Below are 6,508 nucleotides of genomic sequence, written 5' to 3' on the forward strand. Positions count from 1 at the left end.
TGGTTGACAACTTGACCGTGCCAGAGAAGGACAAGAAGGACAAACTCTGGAAACTCCGACCATGGCTGGATTTGTTCAGAGAGAAGTGCCTACAGGTGGTTCCAGAAGAGCACAACTCTGTGGATGAGATGATGATTCCATTCAAGGGAAGATTCAGTTCCATCAAGCAGTACATGAGAGGCAAGCCACACCCCTGGGGCTTCAAAGTGTGGGTCAGAACGGGGATCAGTGGCGTCATCTGTGACTTTGACGTTTACCAAGGGAGCATCGATGGCGTACGAGCCAAATCTGAACTTGGCTTGTCGGGGGATGTCGTCATGAAGCTTGCTTCGACACTGCCCAGCGGGCAGAACTACAAGATATACGCAGACAACTACTTCACATCTGCTCCACTGGTAGAGAGGCTCCTTGGTCGCGGCATTCACTACACAGGGACAGCAAGACAGGTAATGACCACAATGATAACAAGTTATATGCTTTTAGTAATCCTTTTCATATTGCTTCTGTATGTGTGCTTCTGTACAACTTATTAATAAAACCATTCATTCTTTCATTCAATCACACAGGTCCGCCTACCAAACCTCACCCTCGAAGATGACAAAAGCTTGAAGAAGAAGGGGAGGGGGGCCTTTGACTACAGAGTCGAGAAGGACCAGAGCATTGTTGTGGTCAAGTGGTTTGACAGCAGGGCAGTCACTCTTGTCTCATCCTTTGCTGGAGTGGACCCCGTGGATGTTACTCAGCGCTGGGACAAGGCCAGAAAGACCTACATCGATGTTCAAAGGCCATACATCGTGGGACTCTACAACAAGAACATGGGCGGTGTGGATTTGCTGGACTCCCTCACAGCCTTGTACAAGTTCCCTCTGAAAGCCCGTCGCTGGTACATGTACATCTTCTGGCACACCATCTACCTTGCTGTGGTCAACGCCTGGCTGATCTACAAACGGGAGTGCCAAGCTCTCAAGGTCCCACGAAAAGACGTCCTGAAACTCAGACTCTTCCAGGCACAACTTGCATCCTCTCTCATTCTGGTTATTAGGTTTCTTTACTACATATATTGTACAGATTTTTATTTTGTTGTTCTTTTAATAAAATTGATTAAAAAATATGGCTTATTGGTGTTATTATTCATAATGTATACTGTTCTGAGGCCAAATATTATTCATAATTGATCTGAGGCCAAATAATAAACCATATAAATGAATCATTAAGTTGTTTTAGTGAAGTATTTACACATTTGCCATGTTATCCATAAAAATGGCCTATAGGAAATTTTGCTACCTGATGGACCCAACGTTGCTAAATGTCAACATTTGCATAAAAACTTACCAAAACATATTTTTTTTAAAAACATTATATTTTCCTCTTCTAAATACTCCTACAAGACCATCTGAAAGGTTTTTAATTTTTTTTTGCAAGTACAAATATATCCGGGTCTTACAGGGTTAAAGAACTGGAGACACAGGGAGACCCCTGTGACTGAACAAACACTCTATAGCAAAGATTACGATCAGAATATAGTGCTTTAACCTTATAACAAAAAACGTTTTTGTTTTAACCAAAGAACTTCACTTATCACCTTTAACTCTGAGAGCGTACAAATGGAACCAAGCAGTTACATAACCATTAAGTGTCCATTTGGACCACTGGTGGTCCCCGGAAACCGGAAACCAGTGAGCTAACATAGGTTTGCCATGCAGTGGTGGACAGTAACTAAGTAGGCTACATGTATCAAGTACTGTACTTAAGTACAATGTTGAGGATTTTTTACTTTACTGGAGTATTTCCATTTTTCTATTCTTTTACTTCTACTCCACTATATCTCAGAGATCAATATTGTACTTTTACTCCATTACAATTATTTGAAAACTTTAGTTATACAGTACTACTGTAGTTACTTTGTAGATTTTGATTATTACAAAACATACATTAACCACTTCAGCCCTACAGTATGTAAACTTTGGCTATTTGAAAATAGCCGATCTACAAGCTATGTGACGCGTTGTGAGCTTATAGATCTGCTATTTTCAAAAGCCTTTCACACATTTTAGACGGGACATTCTGCATAACTAGTACATTTACTTTTGGTACTTTAAATACATTTTGATGCCAATACTTTTGTACTTTTACTCGAGTAAATTTTGAATTCCGGACTTTTACCTGTAATAGAGTATTTCTACATTCCAGTATTGATACTTTTACTTAAGTAAACAATTTGAGTACATTTTCCACCACTGGGCATACGGCTGTTCTGGCCCAGATGTGTCTGTTCAGATGAGGAGAGACAGCGGGATCAGATGAGGGCTCAATAATGCAACATTCATTTCAGAGTCATTTAATAAAGGGGAAAAAAATCTCTAATCTTGGCTTCTTCCTCTTTCTCCCTCTCGTCCCTTCTCTCTCCCTCAGTGTTGGAGAGTAACAAAGTCTATTTACTCATGTATTGTAATTAAGTACACGTTGTGAGCTTATAGATCAGCAATTATTTTTAAAAAGTGCTATTGCTACTTTTACTCAAGCAAAATAAATTGGAGTAGGCTACTTCTTCCATCATTGCTCTCCCTCCGTCTCTCTCTCCTTCATCTACTGTATGTGTAACGGCACTCGTTCGCCTTGCCATGTGTAATTATCATCACTGGGGTTGGAACTAGGTCATTGAATTGGCCTACAGTAAATGAAAGAGCGAAGGTTTTTCCAAGAGGATTCCTATCTTGTTGGAGAAAATGAGCCAGGAAAGAGAGAGCAAATTGGGCCCGGAAGAACCTGTAAGCAGTGGTGGATTAAATGCAAGGACTTTAGGTGCTGCAGCACTGGGCACCAACCTCGGGGGGGTTTTTGCCAAATGTTGACCTACTTTTTGTTGGCCTACTAGTACTGCTAGGGTTCATGCGGTTGAAAATAAAGTCTGTCTGTGGGTTTTATAAATATTTAACCAATATAAAGTATTAACAAGAGCCACTAAACAATAATCACAATGGGAACACAGGTTTTTTTTCATTTTTTTCCTGAAAAGTTATGGTTTTGGACATACAAGGTTTCCATCCGACAACATGTGTAGGCATCCTATTTGTTGTCCTTATGTCATCATCACCACACTCAGCTCATGTGCAGTGTTGTGGAAACAGTATCCATGGGGGTGTTGGGTTGCGCTGAAACCTTAGCACTGTACTGTGATAGCCAGATACTGTACCTTTAGCACTAGTAGCAGTGCTAAAGGTAGTGCAATGTTTTCATGGCAAGGACTCTCAAATTAATGTAATTCATATTATTAGTATTTTGCCATGGACCCCAGTCTGAAAATCTTTTGTGCCTGCCCCTCGCCCCATACAGGATTTGTGTTGTTAGTAGGCCTATACACATTTTTTTAATAGCAGATCTACAAGTAACAGAACTAACAAAGTATACTTTAAGCTGCTATTTATCGGTATCGCAATGAAAACTAATATTTCAAGGTTTTAAAGAAAAAATCACACCCAGTGTGAAGTGGGCGGTGTCTTGCTAGCTAATCACAATACTGAATGGAGTCAACCAATCCACCCACAATGTGTGATTCACTTAAAAAAACATAAATGTGTTTTTTTTAAGTGCATAGTCCTATTTATAGGGCTATGCACATGTGTCATGTTTCCCTAGCCAATCACAGTCCTGAATAGACTGTGATTGGCCAATCACGGTGCAGGGTTAGGGGGGTACACTGGTGGCCAATCACAGTGCAGGATTTGGTGTGCAAATATCCAAACCTCACATCCAAAAATACAATGACAATTTTTTTTACATTCATTTTGTCCACATTAGTGTTATGTTATCAATACCATTTGAGTGTTTTGACATTTGGGTGCATGGCCACTTACAATATCTTCATGGATCCCCAGAATATGGATGCTTGGGTGAAGTGGTTAACAAAAGTGTGATTTTAAGAGTTTTAAGCATATTTTGATTATCGCGATAATACCACTAATCCCAATTATTTTGGCCGCAATAATAGTGACATTTTCACATTGTCCCATTCCATCCATTTTTGGGCTTGGCGCAGCTGAATGTACTGGTTGGTGATATCCACCCATTGGACTCATAATGATTGTGTCACTGTAAGTACCAACATTCCGGTTGAATCACTCCCTTACAGAAAATGCATATTTGATATATGGAACAGAAAATCTTCATTTCAATTGAGTAGCCTAGTGAATTATTCAAATGGTTATAATCCATAATTCAATAACTAGACATTCTGTATCCCTCATAAGAAATAGCGAAGAGGTTGACAAATTATTTAAAGGTGCATCGCACTCCACCCTACTGTTCTTCTTCAGGGAATTTTCTCCATTGTAATATAGGCTACTATAGGAAACATATTATTATAAACCACTCGTTTCCTAAAGTGCTTTCAAACAATCCTTTGTAGCAGTGGTACAACATAGAGCAGATTTCTGCCAGCCTGAGATGAAGCGCTGTCTGAATTGGCTCCTTTGCGTAGCGATGCATTTTGAGCTTGTAGATCACATATTTTCGGTGGCACGGCATGCTAAATGAGGCGCACGCTCCATTTCTTTCCATCTCTGCACCACTCAAGCACATAAGTGCTTGAAAAATATGTTGAAAGATTGTTGAAAGTGAGTGTGCTCAGATCAGAGCCGTTATCAGAGTTATGACACTAGAATTGACTCCCATTATAAGAATGGAATGCGGAAGTGCTCTGTCTATCTCAATGAGATAGTTCCAATGTTTGGAACTATAGCCCATAGCAGTCCGCTTTGCGGCGAGATCAAAGCGTGACGTTACTCTCTCTTCTACACTCTGGTTCAGATTAGGGATGGAGCTCGAAAACCGGGTCCGGGTCCAACCCGGTTCTGAATTTATCGAGACCCGGGTAAGCTTTGGGCTTGTCGAGCCTGTTATCGGGTATAGTGGCCCATGACGTCATGTCTAAACAATCAAAACAAGAGGCGATCAAGAAATAAATCTAATCACCCACACTGGCACGCACATGTCAGTCTAAAAATGTATTGATATCTCCCAACCAGCGCTGCCTGGGGAAACAATGGAAGAGGAAGTTTATTGGCTCACTATTGGATACATCGCTTCTTTAAGGGGGTCGTAAGGGTCCATTTGGTTCCATTTGTACACTCAACTGGTTGCGTCGTTGTTGTGTTTATATGTGCAGTGGAACAATGGCCGTTACGAGTGAAACACTCAAAAGTAAAAAGTGGTTGTATGACCTCAGAATCCCAGATTTGGAGCTTGTAAATTGATTATGCCACTGATTCTGTTACACTCTCGGAGTTACAGACCTGTAATGGTCCATTTGGTTCCCGACAGTGGTGGAAAGTAACTAGGCACATTTACTCAAGTACTGAACAATGTTGAGATATTTTTACTTACAGGAGTATTTCCAATTTTCAATTATTTTACTTCCACTCCACTCTATCTCAAAGGCTAATATTGTACTTTTACTCCACTATAATTGTTTGAAAACTTTAGTTACTAGTTACTTTGTAGATTTAGATTATTATTACAAAACCACTTCAGACCTATATACTACCTTGGCAATTTGAAAATAGCAGATCTACAACCTCACAACGCGGGTTGTAAATCTGCTATTTTCAAAGGATTAAAAATACATATATACATTTGAAAACTTGTGAAATGGGACCTTCTGCATAATGAGTACTTTTACTTTTGGTACTTTAAGTACATTTTGATGCCAATACTTTTGAACCTTTACTCAAGTAAAGTACATATAAATACATATCGTATTTCTAGTACAATAACTGGGTATTGATACTTTTACTTAAGTAAAAAATGTGAGTAGCCCACTTTTTCACTGGTTCCCGACTATCAATAATTTGGCTGGGGACCCCCTGGAACCCCCTCAAAGACCCCTGGGGGTCCCCAGACCACCGGTCTAAATGTTCCAGTTGTGCATTGCGGTGGTGACTAAATGCTGCCCAGTGACCTTCTAGCTGTATTAAATGGTCAAATGGTCAGACAGACACTCAGAGTGATCCATTGCAATGGGAAGCGTTTCATAACGGGGGAACATTTCCCTTCACGGCACCCTCAATCCTCACTGTCAGCCACAAAATGTCACGGCTCAATTTGCTCCTGACTTATGCAAAGTGTCACGCGCTCATCATCGGACTACTAGACCATTGGTTCTCAAAGTGGGGTCCGGGGACCCCCAGGGGTCCTTGAGGGGGTTACAGGGCGTCTCCAGCAAAATGTGTTAGTACATTTTGACCCCTTTATCCATATTTTATACATTGGCTATTCCAAAATCTGCTATTTTTGAACATTTTAGAAAAATCTTGAAAGGGTCCGCGGCCAAATATATATCAATATGGGGGTCCTTGACATGAAAAAGTTTGAGAACCACTGGACCAGACACTAAAGACTGGAGGATAAGATCTCCAGAATAATAGGAATGTTCAGTGGTGGACAGTGCAAAGTACTTTTACTTGAGTACTGTACTTAAGTAAAACAAAACAATACTGTTCTTTACTTGAGT

Source organism: Gymnoscopelus braueri (assembly GCF_963280865.1).
Source record: "Gymnoscopelus braueri genome assembly, contig: SCAFFOLD_131, whole genome shotgun sequence".
Taxonomy (NCBI): domain Eukaryota; kingdom Metazoa; phylum Chordata; class Actinopteri; order Myctophiformes; family Myctophidae; genus Gymnoscopelus; species Gymnoscopelus braueri.